Here is a 25387-nt window from a genome sequence, read left to right as displayed (position 1 = left end):
AAAGCTGCAACCCAAGGCCTTGATCCCAGTCCTTCATCACACCCAGGAGAATGGGAAAAGCATATCTTTTCAATAAATGGTGCTGGTCAACTGGGTATACATATGGTGCTTAAAAAAAAAAAAGAAAGAAAGAAAGAAAGAGAAACTCTTAAGCCCTTTCTCATATCATGCTCCCAAGTCAATTCCAAATGGACTGCAGGCCTGAATGGGAAATATAAAACAATAAAGCTTTTGGAATAAAACTTTGAATATCTTCATAATTTGGGGCAGGCAAAGATTTCTTAAACATGTTACCAAAAGTACTAGCCATAAAAGAAAAAAATAATTAGGCTAAACTAGTATTAGAACTTCTGTTCATTAAGATACTATTAGTAGAGTGAAAGGCAGCTCACAGAATGAGAGAAAATATTTTAATAAGAAAACACCATAGACCGCGCATTGTTAGAGCTTGGAGTTGAGGCCACTGGTTGGCTGATGAAGTCACAAGTGTAGGCAGTGTGCTACATGAGGGACAAGTTTTTCGCTACCACCACAACTGTCTCTGGCACAATGAGTGGAGTCTGATAGTAATACTTGCTACAAGTATGAAAAAGAAAAAAGAAAGAAAGAAAGATAACAGACAACTAAAAAAATGGGCAAAACACTTAACACTTTACCAAAGAAGAAATGATGCAAATGCCAATACATACACAAGAATTCTCAATCTCCCTAGTCATCAGGAAAAGCGAATGAAAAACACAGTGATAAACATGCCTATCATGGCACCATGCCGTCCTCGCAAAGAAAAGGATGTGCAGTGTGGGTGAGACCCATCAGAAACAAAGGGTCCTTGGATACAGGCCAAGTGAGCTCCAGGCCTGATGCCTTCCTTGACTCTTGCTTCTACCCAATTTCCACACCCATTCCTCACCTACACTGTGTAGGACACTCGGTATACAATGGCCAATAAAACAGCCATGGTTCTTGCCTTCATGAAGTCCAGTGAAAAATCTAGATGGTCAACAAATAAAACCACCCCTGAACATACAATTAGGAATGGTACCTGCAATGACATAAAATAACAGTCACTGTGACAGAGAATCACAGGGGAAGAGGGTGAGGAAAGACCATCGAGGAAGTGCCATTTAAGCTGAGAGGTGGAGGTAAGAGTAGAGAGAAAGGCCTGTCGGGTAGACAGCATAAGGCCTGAAGGCCAGCAGACACGTGGGGTTAGAACAGCAGAGACGAGTGACAAGGATGTCAAGGGTGAATTAGTGAGGGTGGGAGGAGCTGAACTTCATGTTAAGTCAATGGAAGCCAACAGAGGCATGAAAATAATATAATCCAATTTATAAATATATATATATGTATATATTTTACAGCTGCTTCTGTACGGAAGATGAACTGAAACAGGGGAGCAAGAGTGGAAACCCGGGACCGATTAGGAAGATATGTCCATTGTTCAAGTTGGATATGAGAGGAGCCAGATCAGCAAAGTGGCCCCAGAGATGGCGAGCAGTGGGTAAGTCAAGTTATACTTTGGAGGTAGAACCAACCAATTCTTCAGATTGAGGACGTGACTCATCCAAGACGAGGGGCTCATGTTTTCTAGTTCACAGAAGAGAGCCAGTTCAATGAAGCATAATTTTTCTAATCATGTACAGGATTTGAGACTGTTCAAGGCTAGATCTGAAACTAGCTTCGTTCGTTCCCAGTTCTACATTCTCTCCTCCGCTATTTGGGCAAAATGGAGGCTCCAGCCCCAGCTCTGTGGCTACTGGGTACAAGTCATTTTCCCTCTCTTTCAAAATCCTCTGAAATAACACCAGAGACAATTCCTAAAACATTCCAGTGTTAAACAGGCATGCTTACATCTAACCTGAATCTGTTACGTTGCAGAAGTTAAATTCAGGTTTCCTACTGGAAAATGGGTTTCTTCCTCTCAGCAGGAGGCAGTGTGGTATTTTTGTAGAAACCTCAGAATCTCACTTCTCACCCTCTTCTCTTAGGCCCCAGTGCTGAGAATCCACCTTATGTCTCATACGTGGGGCTGCAGGAGAAAAGGCCATCTTCCTTAGACTGCTTCTGAGGAGGCTGTTGAGCAGATAGCTTTACAGGACGTTTACAGTGCTTCTGATCCTAGGGTGCAGGCCTGCAGGGCCTGGCAGGGGAGAGTGTGTGTGTGTTCTGGATGAAGCTGCTGTCTCCAAATCCAGATGGCCCATGATGTCACTGGAAAAAACCCTGAAACGTGCTATAAGAAAGAACTTTTTTTATGGCTCCCTGTGTAATGTTCCTATATACTAAGCTTAGGACTGTGGGGAAAAAGGAACTGAAAGACTTCCCTACTCCCAACAGCCCTGCCCAACTGTCATACTTGGCTGCAGGGAAAGGAAAGGCTGGAGGAAGGAGAGGGATTAAGTGGGAAGAGAGGAAAAAAACAAAAGACTAGGGGAGTTGGGAGTTAATCCTCTCTCCTTTAAACTGCCTCTGTATCTGGGCACCAGGTACTTACCACACTGGGGCACAGCTCTTGTTTGTTTATATATCAACTCCCCTACTAGACTATGTTTGAGAACAGTGTTCCTACCTTACTTATTTCTGTCACCTCAGAATCTAAAGCAATGTTTATTACATAATAGATGTTCAATAAATGTCAAAAGAATGGCATTCTGCTTAGGAGCCACATTATTAAAGACCATAACAGAATCAAGAGAAAGAAAAGAAAGAAACCAAAATGGATTATTTGTTTTATATGTGTCACACATCATAACTGACACCTTTGGATACACTTCCCTTGTTGCTATTGTTTGAGGTAGAAGTCAGTAACCCCACTTTACAGAGGAGAGAGCAGAAGCTTAGAGAAAGTAAATCATATGTCCAAGATCGGGCAGCGAGAGTACAGCCAGCATTCAAGCCCAGGTCTGACTGGTTCCACGGTAATTCCTGCTAGCCTGGCCTGCCTTTCCCAGGAAACTACCACTCTGCATTCTTCTCTACCTCAAACATAAAGCAGACAGAAAAAGTAGGCCATGTGTGGGAAGCAGTGGGCTGGGAATGTGAGTCCTAATTCAGTACACATTACAAACAGATTCTGCTAATCACAGTGGGTGAATGCTTTTAGGAACACACAGTTGGATTTCTTATAATTTTCTAGCTACTTCCCACTGAACTAAAAGTAAGTTCCAAAGAGCCTAAATCACTCAAGAAGTAGCTTATATTATGACACAATATGGCTTATAGGGAAAACCATTCCCCACTTAGATTAAGGATGACTCAAATCAACTTTGATCCTTCAGCTTAGAAAACAGGGGAGATGGTGCAGAGGGAGAAAAGGACAGGAAAGAAATGGTCAAGAGTGATTGTAAAATATTTTGTAATCAAACAAGGAAACTCCTCCCTCATAGATTTTGTTCCCTCATCATTGAACCTTATGTAAGCAAGTGTTTGGGGCAAGGAGTTCAGGTAATGTTGAGGTATATATTTTGCTCATAAGCACATAAGATTTTAGAACTGAAAACTCAATTTGGAGTCTTTAGTTTAGACTCTAAACTTAAATATCTAAGCCATCTGCTTTATTTCATATCTGAGAAGACTTAGCCCAGAGGATGGAGAAACTTGTCAGACTCTATAGCAGGTTAATGTCAGAAGTAGCATAGAACCTAGCGGCTGGGTCCCCCAGTTAAGAGATCTTGCCACTACATGAAGATAACACATAAGACAAGTTCAGGAGATCAGGATGGCAGAGTAGGAGGACACCAAGCTCACCTCCTCCCACGAACACATCAAAACTATGTCTACATGCAGAGCAATTTTCACTGAAAACCAACTAGAGACTGGCAGAAAGACTCTACTACAACCAAGTCTGTAAATAAAAGATCCATACAGAGTTGGGTAGGAAGGGAGGAGAAACTCTCAGATCAGGACCCATACCCAGAGGAAGGGACACAAAAAAGGAGAGGAATATTGCAAATGTGGAGATCCTCCCTGGAGAGTGAGCAGTTCAAATCACATATTGGGCACCCCAGCCCTGACAAAAGGAAGACACATCCCCTGGGATGGTTTGAAAACCAGTGGGACTTAGAGGAAGCCTACGACTACAGGGGCTGCAGTGTCAGAAGTAGCATTAGACTCTCAGAAAAAAACTTCAACTCTGCTAGTGAAGAGCATGCATATACTTGCTTACTCCCAGCAAAAAGAGGAAGCAGATTGAAACTGTCTGGGACTCTGGCTGGTTTCCTGCAGCTACCCCACCATGCCCCTCGCCCCTGTCAAGCATCTGTGCCAGCCATCAAAACAAAATGTTGGGGGGATAAAACATTGATCTTTTAGAATGTGTTTGAACTCAAATGACTATCATTTTAAAGTAAGTGGATAGTTTAGGTAGATATATATGAACTCCATGGTAACTACAAGTCAAAAACCTACAACAGATATACAAAAATTACAGATAAAAGAAACTAAACATAATTGGAAACAAAATAATCAAACCACAAGGAAGAGACTAAAGTAAGAGAAAAGAAAACAGAAGAACTATTAAAATCACCAGAAAACAGGTAACAAAATGGCAGTAAGTACATACCTATCAGTAATCAGTTTAAATGCCAATGGACTAAATGCTCCAATCAAAAGACACAGGGTGGCAGACTGGCTTAAAACAAGACCCATCTATATGCCACGGAAAAGAGGCTCACTTCAAAGCTAAAGACACATACAGACCAAAAGTGAGAAAATGGACAAAGATATTCCATGGAAATGGAAATGAAAACAAAGCTGAGGTAGCAATATTCCTATCAGACAAAGGAGACTTAAAAACAAAGTCCATAATAAAAGACAGCAAAGGGATTTATATTATAATAAAGGGGCAAATACATGAAGAGGATATAACCCTTGTAAACACATATGTACCTAGTATGGGAGCACCTAAATGTACAAAGCAAATATTAACAGACATAAAGGAAGAAGATGACAGTAATACAATAATAATAGGGGACTTTAACACCCCACTTACATCAATGGATACATCATCCAGACAGAAAATCAGTAAGGAAGCAGTAGCCTTCAATGATATATTAGACCAGATGAACTTAGTAAAAATCTATGGGACATCCCATCTCAAAACAGCATAATACACATTATTTTCAAGTACACATGAAATGTTCTCCAGGCTAGATCCCATATTAGGTTACAAAACAAATCTCAGTAATTTGAGGGGTCACAAATTTTTATCCAGTATCTTTTCTGACTACAATGGTAAGAAACTAGAAGTATGTTATAGAAAGAAAATGGAAAGAAATGAAGACATGGAGACTAAACAACATGCTACTTAAAAAACCAGTGTGTCAATGAAGAAATCAAGAAATTAAAATTACCTTGAGACTAATAAATATTAAAACACAGCTTTCCAAAATCTATGGGACACAGCAATACAGTTCACAGAGGGAAGTTTATAGTGTTACAAGCCTATCTCAGAAAACAAAAAAATCTCTCAAATAAGCAATCTAATTTACCATCTAAAGGAATTAGAAAAAGGACAAAGTCAGCAAAAGGAAGAAAATCATAAATATCAGAGCAGAAATAATTACAATAGAGGACAAAAAAGAAAAGCTTAATGAAACCAAGAGCTGGTTTTTGGAAAGATAAACAAAATGATAATCTTTATCCAGGCTCATTAAGAAAAGAAAAAGGACCTCCCCCAAAACAAAACTGGAAATGAAAGAGAAGTTACAACCTATATTAAAGAAATACAAACAACCACAAGAGTTCACAACTATGAACAGTTTACACCAAAAAATTGGACAGCCTAGAATAAGTGGATACGTTTCTAGAAACATACATTCATCCAAGACTGAATCAAGAAGCAGATAACCTGAGCAGACTAATTACTAGTATTGAAATTGAATCAATAATCAAGAACTCCCAACAAACAAAAGCCCATGATTAGATGGCTTCACAAGGGCACTTGGTAGAGTTCCAAACATTTGAAGAAGAATTAGTACTTATCTTTCTCAAACTATTCCAAAATGCGGAAGAGGGAACGTTTCTAAATTCATTCCAAGAGGCCACAATTTCCCTAATACCAAAACCAAAGACACTACAAAAAAAGATTACAGGCCAATACCCCTGATGACCATAGATACAAAAATCCTTAACTTCAAACTATACTACAAAGCTACAGTAATCAAGAGAGAATGGTACCGGCACAAAAACAGACATACAGATGAATGAAACAAAATAGCCCACAAATATTCACACACATATATGATGAATCAACCTACAACAAAGGAGGCAAGAACATACAATGGGGAAAGACAGTCTTTTCAGTAAATAGTGTTGGGAAAACTGGACAGCTTAAATTTAAAAGCATAAAATTAGAACATTTTCTCACACCATGTACAAAAACAAACTCAAAATTGAAAAAAGGCCTAAATGTAAGACTAGAAACCATAAAACTCTTAGAAGAAAGCATAGGAAGTACACTCTTTGACACAGATCTCAGCAATATTGTTTTGGATATGTCTCCTCAAGCAAAGGAAACAAAAGCAAAAATAAACAAATGGAACCTAATCAAACTTAAAAGCTTTTTCACAGCAAAGGAACCATCTACAAAATGAAAAGACAACCTGTTGGTTGAAAGAAGATACTTACAGATGATATGTCTGATAAGGGGTTAACACCCAAAATACATAAAGGACTTACACAACTCAATATCACATAAACAACCCAATTTAAAAATGGCCAGACGACTTGAATAGGCATTTTTCCAAAGACATACAGATGGCCAATAGGCACATAAAAAGATGCTCAAGGATATGCAAATGAAAATCATAATGAACTATTACCTCACACCTGTCAAATGGCTACCATCAAAAAGAATGGAAATTTCAACTGTTGCCATGGATGTGGAGAAAAGGGAACCCTATACACTGTTGGTGGGAATGTAAATTGGTACAGTAACTATGGAAAACAGTATGAAGACTCTTCAAAATATTAAAAATAGAACTACCATATAACCTAGCAGTGCCACTCCTGGATATGTATCTGAAGAAAACAAAAACACTAATTTGAAAAAGTATGAACCCCAGGGTTCAGAGCAGCATTATTTACAACAGCCAAGATACGGAAGCAACTTAAGTGTCCCTCAATAGATGAATAGATAAAGAAGATGTGGTGTATATGTATATACACACACACATACATATATATATGTATACACACACACACACACACACACACACATATATACACACACACAGTGGAGTATTAATTACCCAGCCATTATAAACAATCAAATTCTGCCATGGACCTGTTGGATATTATGCTTAGTGAAACAAGTCAGACAGAGGAAAACAAATACTTGTGTGTTTCGCTTATATGTAGAATCTGAAAAATAAAACAAATGAACAAATATAACAAAACAGAAACATACAAACTAGTTGTTACTAGTTGCATTGTGGGAGAAGGGTGGGGGAGGAACAAGACAGAGGAAGGGGATTAACTGTTACAACTATTAGGGATACAATACATAAGATAAAAGAATATAATGTTCAGTACAGGTAATATAGCCAATATTTTAAGGTAACTTTATATGGAATATAATGAATAAAAATATTACTCTTTTCAAAAATTGGTGCTGGAACAAACGGACATCCATGTAAAAGAAGTTAAACTGTAATCCCTATCTCACAGCCTGCACAAAAACCACCTGGAGATGGGTTACAGATGTAAATCTGAATGCTAAAATCCTAAAAAAAAAAAAAATTAAAAGAAATATAAAAGAGTTTTTTTGTCATTATTGGATAGGCAGAGATTTCTTAGAACACAAGTACTACCATAAAAGAAAGAAATTTTAATTGAATTTATCAAAATAAAGACTTCTTTATTTGAAAACTGATTTGAAGAAAAGACAAGCCATATATTTGAAGAAAATATGAGCAATGCATGTAGCTAATAAAAGGACTTTCATCTAGAATATCTGGAGAACTCCATAAACATTGCTAAAAAGACAAAAAAACTCAATAAAAATTAGTAAAAATCATGATCCAACACTCAACCAAAAAGACATAAATGATCAGTAAGCACATGTAAAGATGTTGAACATTATTGGTCACCAGGGAAACACAAATTAAAGTTACAGTGAATAAAATTAAAAAGATAGACCATACCAAGCATTGGTGAGAATGTGGAGCAACTGGAACTCTCATACAGTTTTGGTGATAATGTAAGACAGCACAATCAATTTGGAAAACAGGCGTTTTCTTATAAAGGTAAATGTACACTTACTCTGTGGTCCAGCAACTTACTAGATAGCCTTTTCTAAGAGAAATGCAAAACTAAGTCCATAACAGGTTGTATACAGGATATTCATAGTAGCTTTATCCTAATAGCCCCAAACTAGAAACAACCCAAATGTCCACCAACTGGCGAATAAACAAGTAAAATGATGCAGCATTAAGAAGTAAACTACTGATCAAGCTACAATATGAATCAACCTAAGAAACACTAGGCTGAACACAAGAGGCCAAGGACCAAAGAGTTCATATTGCACAATGGAATTTATATGAAGTTCCAGGAGAGGCAAAACTAAGCTGTGATGATAAAGACTAGACCAATAGCTACTGTGGGCCAGGAATGGGGGGTAATGATCACAAAGCATGATGATGAAAGTGCTCTGTATCTTGATCGAGGCAGCGATTTATCTTTCTGTATACATTAAGTATATACGTTTGTCAAAACTTGTTGAAACTACACACTTAGTCTCTGTGTTTTATTGTGTGCAAATTATTTTCATAAATAAAAATAGAAACAACACTAAAAACAATGATTAAAGAGGAGGAAAATGTTCCAACCTATATAAATACATATGATAAAATCACAGTTAAAAGTAGAATAAAACTTTTTATTTCTGCCAGGATGAATACTTTGTAAAAGTATCTAAGAAAAAATTTTTTAATATATTAAAAAATGAGTATCAATCTAATAAGATCAACTTCTACTACTGGAAATTCCAGAAAAATAATAATAAAAATGCTAGGAAATTGGGTTGTAGAGAACTATCAAACATATAATAGCAATTTTCTCACTAGTGGATAGCAGCTTCCAGATAAAAGACACAGTGAATGTCATGCAAAATGAATGAAAAGATCTACATGCAGGTATAACATTCTAATATTTTTAGAACATCACAATAAAGAAATGATTCTAAAATCTTCAAGAAAGAAATAAATGGGTTCTGTAAAAATATCAACAATCACGTTGGCATCAAAATTTTCAAAAGCAACACTGGAAACTAGAGGAATGAACAAATAGCTACAACATTCTTCATGGAAACAATTTCCACCCTAAAATTCTAAACCAAGAAAAACTTTAAATCAAATGTTGAGGTAAAATACACTTCAGCTTCACAAGTTCCCAAAAGCTTTACCCACCATGACTTCTTTTCTCTAAAATAAATTAAGTGATGTGCTACAGTAAAATGAGGGGGGAAATCAAGAAATAAGACTTGAAACCCAGGAAACACGATCCAACACAAGAGAGAGGTGAAGATAATTTTCAGGTAATAATAAGGACACGTCCACAGGCAAAATCTTCCCGGAGTCTAGAGAGCCTTGAGCCTTTGCTGAATGCAGAGGGCAACGGACCCCAAGAGGGAATTGTCAAGAGGGGGAAAAAAAGGACAACAATGCATTTGACCATTTTGATAAGACTTTTACAATTTGTTTTCAGAGTTTCCAGGAAGAATTAGAGATAGGTATAGAATACATGGAAAATAAGCATGTGTGTAATGGGGAGGAGAGAGCAGTTGATGTTAAAGAGAAAAAACCCAAATGCCATAGTAGAAAGCAAGAGATAGTGCCAAACCTGTAAAACCAATTACTTACATAGGCAGTATTTAGCTATACAGAGGTTAAGTGCCCAAAGCAGCAGCTTAACTGACTCAGATGGTTGCCTCTCAGAGTGATGAAAATGGGAAGAGGGGAGCTTCTCCTCCCATTTGTTTAAACTATGTAGGTACATAATTTTAACAAAAACATAATCTAAATTTGAAGAAAATGAGAAAGAACTAAGGAAAAATTATTACATTGAGAAAAATAAAAATGGCACAATAATGGAAATGTATTCATAATGTAATGCACAGCTCACCTGTGAAAAGTACCTGTGTAATCATCATCTAAACATGTTAACAGTTAATATATCAAAAAGTTGGATAAAAACCACATTGGTTCCTGGGAAAAGAGAAATTAGATTTACTTATCCATTTCCCTCGTAAGACTGTAAGATCCTTGAGAAGTACTTTCCCAAAGTCAAAGAGAATATGGACCCAGAATGTAAGGAAGGTTAGAATTATGGGGAAAAGATTTAAATAAATCTCCATTATCGTACTACTTGGCAAATAATATGATAGAATATATTGTGAGATCACAAAGAAGGTTAGAAAGTCAGTAAAATCTTCTGGAAAGAACTTTTCACCTGATGAATTAAAATTGATGAAGTTTAATATAAATAGGGTAGGGAAATTCAGACAGAAAACGGAATATGGAAAGGGGCAGAAATATGGAATGCAGTATGAAGTGTTTTAGGAATTACCATTAGTTTGCAATAGCTGCTGAAGGAGGGGCAAGCCAGACAATGGTGGGAGAGGAAATATCCTGAACGTACAGACCAAAGAAAAGTGCTGACTGAAAATGAGTAAATTCACATTTGAACATGAACCATAGTTGGCCCTCCAAATCCACAGGTTCTACAAAGGCAGATCCAAGAAACCTCTGGTCAGAAATATTTGAAAAAGAAATTCCAGAAAGTTCCTAAATACAAAACTTGAATTTGTATAGCATTTACATTGTATTTATAATAATTTACATAGCATTTACATTGTATTAGGTGTTACAAGTAATCCAGAGATGGTTTAAATTATACAGGAGGATGTGCTTGGGTTATATGCAGATATATGCCATTCTACATAAGGGACTTGAACATCTGAGAATTCTGGTATCTGAGAGGAGTCCTGGAACTAATCCCCCACAGATACTGAGGGATGAACGTAAATACACGTCACTAAAAATTATCTTATGGAACTATGCCCATGTACTGCAATACGTAAGTCACATAGATATAGATTATATATGTATATACATACACGCATACAGGGCCTGGGGACAATACAGGGCCAGACGATGTGTAATTGAAAACAGCATTATTAAATAGTTTACTGTGAGAATTTGCCATGAATAGCCCTCCTCACTTGGGCACTGAGGAACCCTTCAGCCAAGAATGGCTCACAGAAATGACAGCCCTGATACTGTCTGGGCCTTTTCTTTTTGTCACCTGGCTTTTTTTTTTTTTTTTTTAATTAATGAACTTAATTTTTTTTTTAGAGTAGTTTTAGATTCATAGCAAAATTGAAAGGAAGGCACAAAGAATTCTCATTTACCCCGTTCCCATATATATACAACCCCCATTGACATCCCCCACTACAATGGTACATTTATTCAAACTCATTAACCTACACTGACATATCATTATCACTAAAGTTCACAGTTTACAGTAGGGTTCAGTTTTGTGTTATAAATTCTATGGGTATCTACCATTGTAGGATCATACAGAACAGTTTCACTGCCCTAAAAATCCCCTGTGTTCCATCTGCTCATCCCTCTCTCCCCTCTAGCCCCTGGCAACCACTAACCTTCTTACTGCTTCTATACATTTTCCTTTCCCAAAATGTTTTACACCTGGAATCATACAGTAAGTAGCCTTTTCAGATTGAGTTCTTTTACTTAGTAATGTGCATTTAAGTTTCCTCCATGTCTTCATGGCACGATAACTCATTTCTTTTTAGTACTGAATAATATTCCATTGTCTGGATGAACCACAGTTTATTTATCCATTCACTTGCTGAAGGACTGGTTGCTTCCAAGTTTTGGCAATGATGAATAACATCTCTGTAAACATCTGTGTTCAGGTTTTTGTATGGCCCTTCATTTTCACTTCATTTGGATAAATACCAGGGAACATGATTGCTGGATCATATGGTAAGAGTATGTTTAGTTTTATAAAAAAAATAAAAATTAAAAAACCCCGCCAAACTGTCTTCCAAAGTGGCTGTACAATGTTGCATTCCCACTGGCAATGAATGAGAATTCCTCTTGTTCCGCATACTCCGCAGCATTTGGTGTTGTCAGTGTTCTCGATTTTGGCCATTCAATAGATATTTAGTGGCATCTCATTGGTGCTTTACTTTGCATTTTCCTGATGACATATGTATGGTGTGCAGCATGTTTTCATACGCTTACTTATCATCAGGATATTTTCTTCAGGTCTTTTGCCCATTTTTAATTGGGTTATTTGATTTCTTATTGTTGTGCTGTAAAAGTTCTTTGTACATTTTGGGTAATAGTCCTTTATCAAACATGTTTTGAGGGGTTTCTTTTTTTGCTTTTTAGTATGCCTGGTAATTTCTGGTTGAGTGGTAGACTGGGTAAAAGGAGCTATGGAAGCTGACCTTGTAATGGTGAGGTGGGGGAGGGGAAACGTCCTGTAGTCCTATGAGTAGGTCTCAGTGCCCCTGGACTGTGAACTTTGCCAGCACCGCCCAGCACACATACCCCAACTTAGGTGGCACAGAATGGCTAGAGGGGGCTGGAGCTGGGTATTTCCCTTTCTGCAGGGAAGTTAGGCTCTGATTAAGCAGATCCCTTGAGGGAAGGCTTTGTTAAAACAATGTATTTCAGAACGATTCCTTTTCCTCTCCCCCTGCCAGAAGCATGAGCTTTTTCTCAATATTTACTGTGAGGACCTGGTAGAGCTCCTGAAGGTAGAATTCACAAAAGTGTAGGCCGCTCATGACTCCTGGAGTTTTTAACTTTCAAGACTTGTCCACACTGAGCCTCCAGCAATTCAGTTACAGTTTAAGTTTTTCAGGACTGGCAGTGGTTCCCACAGAGGCTTCTGATCATGGGTTTCTGCTCTGATAAGTTGTAATTCTCTGTATCTGACTGTCTGTCTCTCCAATTTGGGGTATAGTGGTTTGCCCTGTGACCTCACTTCCCTGATGGCTCTAGGAAGACTGGTTGATTTTTCAGTTTGTTCAGCTTTTTACTTGTCAGGACCTCTAAGCTCCTTACATCTCACCTTGATGATTGCCTTTTTATTGTCTCTCCTGGAATTGTTATTTCCTTGTACTGAGGTATTTTACGCCAATTGGAAAGCATTTTTTAGTCTCTGTGTTGTTCAACTTATAGACTTTAAGTATAAAATCTTCACCTTGCAGCCAAACATATCTGTTAAATCCCAGAGCTCCAGGAAAACGTACATCACCAGTATGCCCTTGGGAAGGACACTGCAGGGCCAGCTGCCCCAAAGTGGCTTCTCTCTTCCTCTCAGTCTCTCTGGACCGAGTACAGACAGTCCTTAATTTTGGTGGGTGTGACCTTCCACCATGGGGTAGTTACTGTCTATGCTAACTTTCTATCAGAATCAAATGTTCTACTTGGCTGCAGTATACAGTGAGGTTTTGTTCTTTAACTATTTTGAGATATGGAAAACTAAGAAAGCAAAACCAAGAAGATCTTCTTGGCTGTGGGGGAGCTTAGAGCTAAAGTGATATCAGACTCTAGATTAACCTACGAGCCATGCAGACAGCTTATCAAGTCTACACTTGAACATAACCTATGAGCAACAGTATTTAAAAATGTAAGTTTGGGTACATTGTACCAACTGTTGTAGCTTCCTACAAACAATTAGTCATTGACTGCAGTCAGACACACCAGTGTTCAAGCGTAGGGAAGAACACAATGATATGTTAAAAGAAAACTAGAAAATGTGTAGATTCAGGAGATCAGGGGAGTAGCTCCAATCCTTTCAGTGCTGGGAATGTTGCTCTGTACAGGGCTCTCAGCCTTTGGGGGCCTGAGTTTGTGAGGTGAGAGTCTGCTAGATGGTTCTTTTTTTTTCCTTATGGAGGTATTGGTAATTGAACCCAGAACTGAGCCTTACCCATCTCCACCCCCGTACCTCTGCTAACTAGATGATTCTTAAATCGAGCCCTCACTAGGTCCCAATTGCAGAGCCAGGAATGCTGGTACATGGAGGCATGCCAAGAGTAGGATAATAGGGACAGCCCTGGACTGACCCCAGAGGGACTGAAAACACCATTATTAAGTGTGTGAGGTCAAAGCATAGCTCTAGAGAGGAGCCATGAATCACAGCCAAAGGAGAAATACAAGTTCCCAAGCCTAAATTCTTAGAATGAACTGCACAAGAAAATGTATATAGTGGTTAGGAACCAGAAGATCAGGGAGAAGTTGGAAAGCAGATTGCAAAAATGAAGTGTCACCTCAAGACATATATGAAGGAGCACAGCGTGGCAAAAGTTGTTTCTGTTCCAAACATGGCAGCTGGTTCAGGAGGTTGAGGAGGGATGGGTCTCCGGTTGGGTCTCTTAAAGGTACAGATACATAAAGCTTGTGGCTCTAAGTGCATGGTAAAGCTTAATAGAAATAATTTCAGAAAAATACAAGAATTTAAAAATTATCTGGCCATAATCTTCACCATCGTCATGGTTCGTCCTCAGCAGAGATGCTCATTCATTGCTCTTACGCCATGTCCATTTTTCTCACCTTCTCTCCTGTGCATTTCTCTCACTCATATTATCACTATATCCCACATGTTAATTAGTTTTTAAGTTTTATTTTTCAGGTTTTCTTTATGGGATTAGTTTTAGTAATGAATTTCTGTTGGTAGCCTGTGGATTTTATTATTTAGGAGTAAAATTTTTCACTGTAAAAAGCACCTGGTAAAGTTGGAGTTAGTTGGCAGGGGTGGGGGGGGTCTTTTTTTTTTCTTTTTTAATTTTATTGACTTGCCTTAAGGCAAAAACTGGCCAGGTTGTTTTCCTGCAAAGGTAAATTTGGGCTATGAATGAAAAATTAGAACAGTTACTCTAACACCTTGCTATTAGCTACTGGAAGTGTAAACACAATTACCAAAGGGTTCTTTATTTTCTCTTACTGTACCTGGTGGCCCAAATCAAACAGGCCCTTTTAAAACTCACACCAAGGATAATTACATTTGCTTTCTCCATTTATGGTCATAAGAATAAATGAGACTGTTACATTCAGGCAAACACACACACACCATCTGAGGTCACTAAAAATGTACTATGTTAATACTAGATTTTCTTGAGCTTGAATTTTTAAGACCTATGGTAAGAAGAGCAGTTGGTGTAAACACTTCAGAATATTAGAAGTACTCTGTAGATTTACACTTAACAGTCTTTGTTCCTGCTATCTAATGGCCGTGTAACCACCCCAAACTTATTGGCTTAAAATAATTACCTCATTTATTTGGCTCTAAAATCTGCAATGTGGGCAGGGCTCAGTAGAGACAGTTAACCTTTGCTCCACTTGGTGTCAGCTGGATAGGCCCTTAGGGTGGAGGCTGGACGCCTGCCATGGCTCACTCGCTCACAGATCTGGTGGTTGATTCCTACTGTTGGCTAGGAGTCTCAGTTCCCTTCCACATGGGTTTCTGCATGTGACCTCTTGTGTGAGCTAGTTTGGGCTTTCTCACAGCACACCGGCTTGCTCGAAAGTTGAGCATCCAAAGAGAGAGAAAGCCAGACAGAAGCAATACTGCCTATTGTGACTTGGTGTCAGAAGTCACACATCGACACTTCTGCCACATACTGCTGACCAAGTCAGTTACAGAGGTCCACTCTGGTTTAAGGGGAGAGAATACAGACCTTGCTTCTCAGTGGAGAAGTGTCAGTGGTCAATGTCACATTATAGGAAGACCATGTGAAATGGAGGATGGATGGATAGACAGACAGACAGATAGATACAGCCATAGTTGAAAAACACAGTCTGCCACAGGATCCATGTGGAAAAGTTCTTCTATGTCCAAATTAGGAGGATACTACTTCACAGCTACTGTATATCAAACATGGAAACAATTTCTCCCTCAGGTCCCCATTGCCAGTCATTCAGCTCCTTTCCTTTAGGAATCAAACGGATGTTAGGAAACGATGATGCGGTCACTTCCTGGAACAGCTGCTCTGCTCCAGGCTCGGAGGAATTACTGCCTCTGCCCCACGCAGGCCCTCCCACCCTCACGCTCTTTCTCTTCATTAGAAAGGGTGATGCCATGGAAAAAGGGGAGTGTCATGATACAGCAGCCTGCCCAGGTTATGCCCAATCTATGTCCCTTTTGATGTTAACACCTTTATAAGTAAACCTCAGCTCAAGAAGAGGCTCTCTTGAATTTAACAAAGCAAAAGAAATACTTGTTCCAAATGAGAGGTTAAACTGCATTGTCTTTTTAAAAATTATTTCAGTTTTTCAATATTTTTTCATAGGTTTCTGAGCCAGTCTGGTAAACTAAAACTCTAAAAAATTTTGTGGTTCGTACGAACTTTCAAAGTAGCTCTAATTTCCGACAACATCCTTAACCCAAAGAAAAACTACCATCTTTTCAAATTAGTGATTTAGCTTGGTCACTGGTCCTCTCATTTGAAGGTTCCTGTAAAAGCAAACTTGGGAATCAAAATCTTTTCTTTTTTTTGCTCCAAACAAATGGGAAACACCTACTGAATCTTAGCAGCCTGAATCTAAATCTATTTCTGAGGACCCAATTCCAAACCGAGTCTAGTTCCAAAACCCAAATTCCAAGTAACTGTTCAAATGTGCTGTGGGTCCAAAGCCAACTGGATGTCAGGGGCAATCTTACTCATTTCAGATAAAATGGGATCCCCTATACCTAAGAAAATAAGGCTACAAATAAAACTCAAATAGTTCTTATAACATGTTTAACATATAAAGTTAATTATAAATTAAACATAAACATAAGTGTTCTACTTTCCTATGCCCCCAAAGTACTTTAAGATAAATGAGGGCTTAGAAATTAAAGAGAGAGGGCAGGGGAAGAACTTGTGGCTGAGTATACTTAGAGGGAACAAGACACAAAGCCTCCACAGAAGACTGATGTACAATTATCTAAGCACAAACAGAAGTCACCTTACCCAACTCTATTTTCCCCACCAAATGTATCCTATTAAAAGGGAAAATGACATTGCACTCTCTCCACTCACATACTCCAGACCTTGTAAATCTTCATCTTTTAAAATAGGGGATGTATCAAGAGACATCGAAGATTTCTGTCTTTTCCCCTAGTCAATGCCAATTTCCAATTAAAATACTGATGAACTAGCAAAAAACCTGCCCCTTCCCCAGAGCAGAGCTGAAATGGAAGAACTGAAGAGTGCGTCTCATTTATGGGACAGCTTTATAGGGTGGGCACCTAGTCATATGGATTCTACCTCTGGAGCCCTCTGGAGTATCCCAAGTGAAAGGGACATGATGATGTGAAAATCTCTCTTCCCTACACCACTGGGACACTACCTAACATTAAAAAATAAGACATAGGAACTGGATATTCTTGGTATGAACAGCAGCTACTTAGTTTATGCAATTCAGTTGAGTTGAAATACATATGTAGTCATTTCACCTCTCTGGTTCCATAATTATTCAATTTATATATTTCTGCAGACAGATTTTTTTTAAACTATGATTAAATGCAATTTTCTTGCTGTTTCAATGTTTTGTATTAGGTCCAGGTATCAATTAGGAATGGCATGTTATTAGCAAAACAGACTGATTTAAAGTGGCTTAAATAATGTACTTAATTTCTCTTTCATGTAAATTAAGTCTAGAAGCTGGAAGTTCAGACTGAGAAGCTTGTTTTCACTTGTGACCTCAGCTCCACCATCTTTAGTTTATGTTTTCTCTCTTCACTTCTTCATGATCCAAGAAGATTGCTTATGTATCACTCTTACTAGTTTGTAACTTTCTCCAGGGAAAGGATCATTTCTTATTTCCTTTTTTAGTTGCCATACTTAGCACATATTGGCTCTGAGCAGCATTTGTTTAATGAATAAATGAATAGGATAAAGAACGAATAAATGAGTGAAAACAAATGGCAGCATGAGTCTAGTGAGGGTAGATTTAAATGTACAGTCAACCGCACAAGGCAGCAGTGCTTCATTAATGGAAGTATGTATCATATACACCAGGGAAAATCTTATGGGGAGGAATAATATTTAAGCTAGATATTTACCATTGGGCAGGATTTGAGTAGAAAATAAAGTTCTTTCTTGGTGCTAGGAACATAGAATTTGGAGTCAAAAGACTGCCTTGGTAAACTCAACCATTTACCAGATAATGTAATTTTTGGCAAAGTAAGGAAAACTCTCTGAGCCTATAGCCTCATCTGTAAAACAGAGAGAATCATAATTGACTACCTTGTAGATTTTTGTGAGGTTTTCCTTATTCTTTCAACTCTTCTTTTAAGTGTGTGCCATCTCATTTTGTTCCATGTTTCTTATAAATTCTTCTATAAATCTGTACATTCTTAGGAATTTGTGATGATCAATTTTATGTGCCAACTTAACAGAGCCAAGGGGTGCCCAGATTACACATTTCTCTGGGTATGCCAGTGAGGGTGTTTCTGAATGAGAGTAGCATGTGAATCAGTGGACTCAGTGAAGTAGACTGCCCTTCCCAATATGGGCAGATATCAGATGAGGGCCTGAATAGCACAAAATGCATAGAAAAGAAGGATTTGTCTTCTTCCTGGCTGCCTGTTGAGCTGAGGCATCAATCTTTTCCTGCCCTCCCACTGACTGGGATTTACACCATTGCCACCTCCCACCACCCTAGTTCTCAGGCCCTCAGACTTGAACTAAAAATTACACCACGAGCATTCCTGGGTCTCCAGCTTGAAAACAACAGATTGTAAGATTCTTCAGATTCTATGATCACATGAGATAGATAGATAAGAGAAAGATAGATAGAAATATGTATTTTCCCCCTAGGACATATCCAATATCCTATTGGTTCTATATATCATATATAGAACATATATATATATATTACATTACATATTGATTCTGTTTCTCTGAAGAACCCTAATACATTTGTCATTAAAATTTTTTAATTTTCTTATCACCAAATAAATCAAAATTTCCTTCAGTCCCAAGGTTCTGCTCAGTGTCTATTAAATATTTTATTTTTTTACTTGTTCATTCAATTCATTTATTTATTTCCAGGCAATATGCCAGTCCCTGAGGAATCCATACTAAACTAGCAGATGACATGAAGCTTTTAGGCAGGGGGATTATGGGGTCCAAGTCTGAGGAGTTAATATTTGAGATGTGAAGAAGCCATGTCCCAGCCATATGCAGAGCTGGCATTAGACCTAAGGAATAAAAATATTCCAGGCAGAGGGAATAGCAAATGAAATGTCTGAGAAATAGAGAGATAGCTGTTATAATAATTAAATTCCAAAATCTCAGTGACTTAACAGAGTAAACATTTCTTATCCATGTACTTAGAGTATAATGGCTGAGGTTTTCACCCACATTAGCATCCAGCTAACAGATGAAGAAAGAAAGAAAAGATTGTGTCTGGGGGTCCAGGCGTATAAGTGATAACTTGTCACTTCTGATCCCATTTCACTGGCAGGACTCAAGTCAATGGCCACACCTAATAGCAAATGGTGATAAGAAAACATTATGTTACGATCTCATTCTAATTAAGAGTTCAGAGGAGTGACTTGCTGAGGAACTGGCCAGTCTTTGACACAGGAGGACAGTGTGGCTAGAGGTTAACTGATGAGAGGACAGGGGAGGAGGAGGAGGATAAGGAAGGGGAAAGGGAGGGAAGAAGGGAGGGAAGGAGGAAAACAAACAGAACAATCTGACACTGAGACATTTTTCAGAAGTAAAATCAGACAAGGCCTTTTAGGACCTGGGAAGAAGTTCTAATTTAAATCAAAGAGCAGTGGAATTCCACTGAGAAGTTTTAAACATAAAAGTGACACGATCAGTTTTACCTTTTATAAAAGATCTCTCTTCTGTGGGAAGAATGAATTTGAGAGGGCAACAGTAAAGTGGCTATTGGAAAAGCTTAGATGGAGAATGATTGCGGCTGCTGAAGGATACTGACACCAGACATGGAGAGGAGTGGTTGCATCTGAGATATATTTTGGAGGTAAAGCCAACAGAATATAGGTGATTGGTAACCATTTCGAGAATGAACCAATGAATGAACGATGATGCCTAACACTTACTGAGCACATACCATGTCAGACTCTGTGCTAAGAGCTTTTATAGAGATTATGACGTTTAACCCATACAGCAATCTTATAAAGTTGGTATTGTTATATCCATTTTTCAGAGGAAGTTGAGGCTCAGAGAGTTTAAATCACTTGCTCATGTTTATACAAGCCAGGATTAGAACACAGATATTCTGACTTCCTAGCTCCTACCCTACTGGCCCTAACCAACCCACAATTTTCTCTTAAAGGTAACAAGCCTATTAATGATAATCTTCAACGACCCCACATTCCCAGACCACTGTCCCTCTGAGCCCCAGACACAGAAAATTTCCAAAAGGCATAGCCAGATTCTACAGGTAAACTCCAAGATGCTGGAGGTATTTATGGTGCCCATCTTTTGGGGAGTTCACATCTTGTTTCTGAAATCCCTGCCTTTGGTAACTCCTGTTAGAGCCAGTTGTAATGTACTTGTAAGATCAATTGCTCAGAGGAGAGTCTGTTCTGAATTATAAAATTGTTGCTGCTAAGGAGCCCCTGGGGGATGGGGCATTGGGGGAGGGGGACTGCACATGGGTTCAGCATGGCAGGTTCCTATGCCGATAATGGATGGGGAAACGTGGCCAGCTAGGCCCACAGAAAGAAAAACACTTAAGCCTCTTGATGAAAGGCCAGATGAGAAGGTAAGTGTTATAATTCAACTGAAAATAAAAGCCAGCGGCAGGTTATCCTTCCTTCCAGGCAGACAGTTTACAGGACTGCTTTCCTGCAGCTACGGTGGCAGTGATGGATTATCTGGGAAGGTGAAGCAGCTGAGCTGATCCACCCCCTCCTCCTCCACCCTCAAATCCCCCTCAGGCTACAGGGTTTCAGGGCAGCTTTAATACCTCTTAGCCTCCACTCTCCCATGGATCTCAAGACAAGTCCCAGGAGTTGCAGGGCCTGGAGAGCATCCTCACAAGCTGTTTCCTGAAATCCAAGCCTGAAAGACAGGAGTTGGCCTTCAGATGCTCGCCAGAAGCCTCCATTCATTACCCTGCTGGGAAGGATCGTTTGAGTCTGGCCTCAGAGGGGGAGTGTTGGCTGTTCAAGAGTGGCTCCTTCAAGGTATGTCTGGAGAGAGCTGTTCATTTCAGGAGGCCCTCAGCAAGCCTTACTGGAGGATACAGAGGGGTTGATTGGGGTGGGGATGGAGAAATGTGTCCTCTGTCTTGGTCACTGTCTTTCTTCACTCTTTAATGAAGAAGACTTTGCTTTCTGCTTTTTCTGCCCCAATCCTGGTTCCTATCACAATTGGCTTGAGTTGCCTGCTCTTTTAAAGCTGTGTATTTTATTTATATTAGGTACTTTCTGAATTCATCAGAATATTCCAAGAACTGTATATATGTCTCTAGTTTTAAAATTCTAAGGTTTTGGGGGCAAGGGTATAGCTCAGTGGTAGAGCCCATGCTTAGCATGCAGGAGGTCCTAGGTTCAATCTCCAGTACCTCCATTAAAAAAAATTTTTTTTTTTAATTCTAAGGTTTTTAGAGAAATATTTTTGGATAAAAAGGTCATTTTGGAGTCTCTCAAGTCTCTGTATCATACTTCCTTTTCAAAATCTGGCCAGCTCTAGACTTAAGGCAAATAGAGATATCAGAAGAACAGACAAGCATTATCTGTCTTTTTCTATGCTTTGTTTGTACCCTCTGAAGATCTTGCTTTCAATACTTGATACAGCAAGTAACACACAAAAATGTGGGAGAAAGCAGAGGGTACAAGACCTTGGGACCAATTTGTATAGGGATGATAAACCTGCTTCAGGAGAAGATAATTCTCCACCAAGAAACAGTCCATCTTTTAGTCCCAGTCACATATACTTTGCAGGGAATCCCTTTCAGACCACTCCATGAAAACTTACCATTTTATACCACATCAATTTTATGCAACTTGGAATAAGAAATCCTAGCCACACCATTATAACTATAAGGAGCATGTGAGTTTGATAAAATGATACAGGTTTTAGAGTAGGACAAACCTGGGTTCCAGTTATGCCATTTATAAGTAGGGTCTTAAACAATTTTATTTTTTCAGCTATAAAATGAAGGTAATCCCTAGAAAAGCACTGTGGGAGTTAAATGAGATATGTAAGTCCCCGGACAATAATGAAGTGTGTCCTTTTTCTATGAAAGCAAATTTGAATTAAACTAGAAAGGAAATTGAGATTTTCCTTTTTTCTGTAATTCTCTGCAGTATACTTCCTGGAAAGCAAAATATAAGGATGGCTGTTTTTCTTCCTAGTTACAATAGCAATGTGATCTTTTGTGTGTAAATAACGTGGCATGCTTTCCAAGGATATTCACAGTCCCTTTGTATCACATTCAGTCTTCAGAGCCATTCCACAAATACCCAGGGCTTCAACCCTAGGTTAACAGCAGGATAACTATGTTTTTAATAGAAAAGAAGCACAGATTTTATGATGGGTGATTTAGAAATAAGGGGGGGGGGTGCAGATTCTATTTCTGATCATCAAGACCTTGTATTCCATTTGAAGACACAAGGCCAATTCAGGCAAGAGGCAAGAAACAATGCTTTGTCAGGGCATGGGTAAGAGCAAAATGAGTGAAACCCCCAACTGCCCCAGTTCTTTTGAGAAGAGTGAGAAGAGTGAACTGGAGTAGCCTGAGAAGGTCCTGTGACATGGAAGCTAGGCACTGGGGGGGAAGAGTACATGGAAAAAATGAGTAAGAGTGATATATTTGTGGCCACAGCCAAAGCCAGAGGATCTCAACCTTGCCTGAACGTTAGAATCACCTGGGGAGATTTTTTTAGCATTCTGATACCTGGTCCCCACCTCCAGAAATTCTGATTTAATTGTGCTGGGATGGCGGCCAGGCATCAGAATTTTGTAAAATTTTCCCTAGTGATTCTAATGTGCAACAAAGGTATTGTATTGTACTATACTGTAGATTTATCCACTTCTACAGAATCAGATACATGAATCTCAAGATAAAATAAGATGTTGTATTTATGAGAGTTGGTGTAGAAGTTCAGTTTTTTCTGGGGTTTTCTGTATGTTTTCCTGAACAAAGAAGTTGATTATTTATTATAAATATGTCCTGAAAATGTGTCATCTAATCCTAATTTAATTCCTGCTTCATCATGATCTTGTTATTTAAACATATTTTAATAAGTGTGTTTTGTCATACTAATCAGCTATTTGGCTTTAGTGCAAAGTCTGGGCTTCAGTTTCTTCATCTATAACACGGAGATGGACTAACTCAGAGGCCCTCAAACTGGGTTCCACAGAGGACTCTAGATTTGAGCTCCTTGGTCTAATTTGAGGGGAAAGGCCCCATACCAGGCTTCAACCAGAGAAGCTCACTTCCATCTATTTGTATCTATTATACAACTGGTTTCTAATAGTAGTTCATTTGAAAAAAAGGGATGAGGCTGGATGTCAGTAAAATGGCAGAATAGGCAGCTTCAAACACCTGCCCCAGAAGAGTGCTATTCAGGATGTTCAAAAATCAGAAGTAGCTCCAGTGTCCATCAGTGGAAGAATGGATAAACAAACTGTAGTGTATGCAGACAATGGAGTGTTATTCATCCATAAAAAGGAAATGCTGATATATACCACAGTATGGATGGACCTCCGAAACGTTACACTAAGTGAAGGAAGCCAGACACGAAAGGCAGTATGTTATACAATTCCACTCACGTGAAAGATCCAGGATAGATAAATCCACAGAGATGGAACACAGATTGTTGGTTTCCACAGGCCAGGGGAGGGAGGCATAGGGAGGAACTGCTTAATGTGAGGGGGGTTTTACTCTGAAGTGTTCTGGAACTAACTAGATAGAAGTGGTGGTTGCCCCAAATTATGGATGGACCAAATGCTGCTGAATTGCTTGTTTTAAAATGGGTCATCTTACATTTTTTTAAAAAAGGAATGAGAACTTTTGGGTTAGATGATTGTTGAGGTCCCTCTCAGCTCTAAAATCATACAGTTAGGACTGTATGAAATAAATATATTTTGAAAACTATCACAAGTACCAAGGAAAGAAGGTGCTCTGTGAGTTCAAATGAAGAGTTAGGCGCATGAGGAAGAGCTTCATGAAGGAGACGTGAGACACGTCCTGAAGGAGATGAGGAAGTTTCTGTGGAGACAGCAGGAGGGCATCCATGCACTGGCGTGGAGATGAGAACTCGTAGAGGAGCAGCTGGTAGAAGGGCTGCGTTCAGGTAGCAGACAGGGATCTAAGCCTGGAAATGTGGGTCTGAGCCATACTGAGGCCGACCTTCAGTGCCAGGATAAAAGTGTTGACACTTCATTTGGACTCAAACAGATTATCTGTAAAAATTTTGGCGTAAACAAGCTATAGAACTGGAATTCTTGACCCTGGCTGTCCAGGCCTCAGCATGTAAGGGGAAAGCTGTCTGAGAGGCAGCACGTGGAGTGGGGTAAAGGGGGAGGACCCTGGAGCCAGACCACCTGAATGTGAATCCCCAGGCTGCCACTCCCCAGTCAGGTGAACCTGGGCAAGCTACTTAACCTCTTCATGCCTCAGTGTCATCATCTGTAAAATGGAAACAGTGCCCACCTAAAAGGATTGTAGTGAGGATTAAATTAATAAATACAAGTGAAGTGCGTAGAATGACATACAGAGCAGAGTAAATGCTCAATAAATGATCGCTTCTATCGTTCCGGGAATGAAGGATATACGTGTTCAGGAAATAACGGGGTTAGTGGTGAGAATCAGACATGCTTGGCTGCTGTTCTGTGTTGTGCGTAAAGAAATACTTTGTGTGAATTCAGTGTTATTCTGTACTTGGAAGACTGCAATGTTTTATGTAATGTTTAAGCTAGAGTAAACATTGGACAAAGAAGTCTTGGAAATGTACTGACGCATGGGTTAGATACCATTAACTGGTAATGAGTAATGGATGAATAATATTAGGATAATGGCTTTTGAAAATATATTCCGATGACCCTGGGGGTTTTCCAGAAGCCCAGCGTATATGGTAGTAAGTCTGGCTGCAGGGAAGTCATTACTTTGGAATGGACACATAGCTGAAAAAAACTGGAGGAAAACCACACAGGGTGGAGCAAGGTCTGGCAAGAAGAGACTGCATTGGTTGAGGACAACTGTTTTTATCAGTAAGACTGGCACAGTAGTTTTGTGAAAATAGAGGTGAAGGTGAGGTCAACTTCTGAATTCAGAAGGGAGGCAACTCTAGTGGCTGCACAGAGGAGGCACTAACTGCTGATTTTACCAGCACACAGTTCTTCAATAAATTAACCCCCAAAGTGGGAATTCAA

The 25387-nt window shown here is 39.1% G+C and overlaps 1 non-coding gene across 1 annotated transcript; it reads left to right on the top strand.

Moving 5' to 3' along the window:
* Positions 1-430: 430 nt before the first annotated feature.
* LOC116666193 lies at positions 431-584 on the top strand. Its single transcript, XR_004323034.1, has one exon. It is a non-coding gene; the product is annotated as a small nucleolar RNA SNORA62/SNORA6 family (small nucleolar RNA).
* Positions 585-25387: the final 24803 nt, after the last annotated feature.

This window comes from Camelus ferus, chromosome 9 (genome assembly GCF_009834535.1).
Source record: "Camelus ferus isolate YT-003-E chromosome 9, BCGSAC_Cfer_1.0, whole genome shotgun sequence".
Lineage (NCBI taxonomy): Eukaryota > Metazoa > Chordata > Mammalia > Artiodactyla > Camelidae > Camelus > Camelus ferus.
The sequence above is the reverse complement of the archived record's forward strand: the minus strand, read 5'-3'. Positions and strand labels throughout refer to the sequence as shown.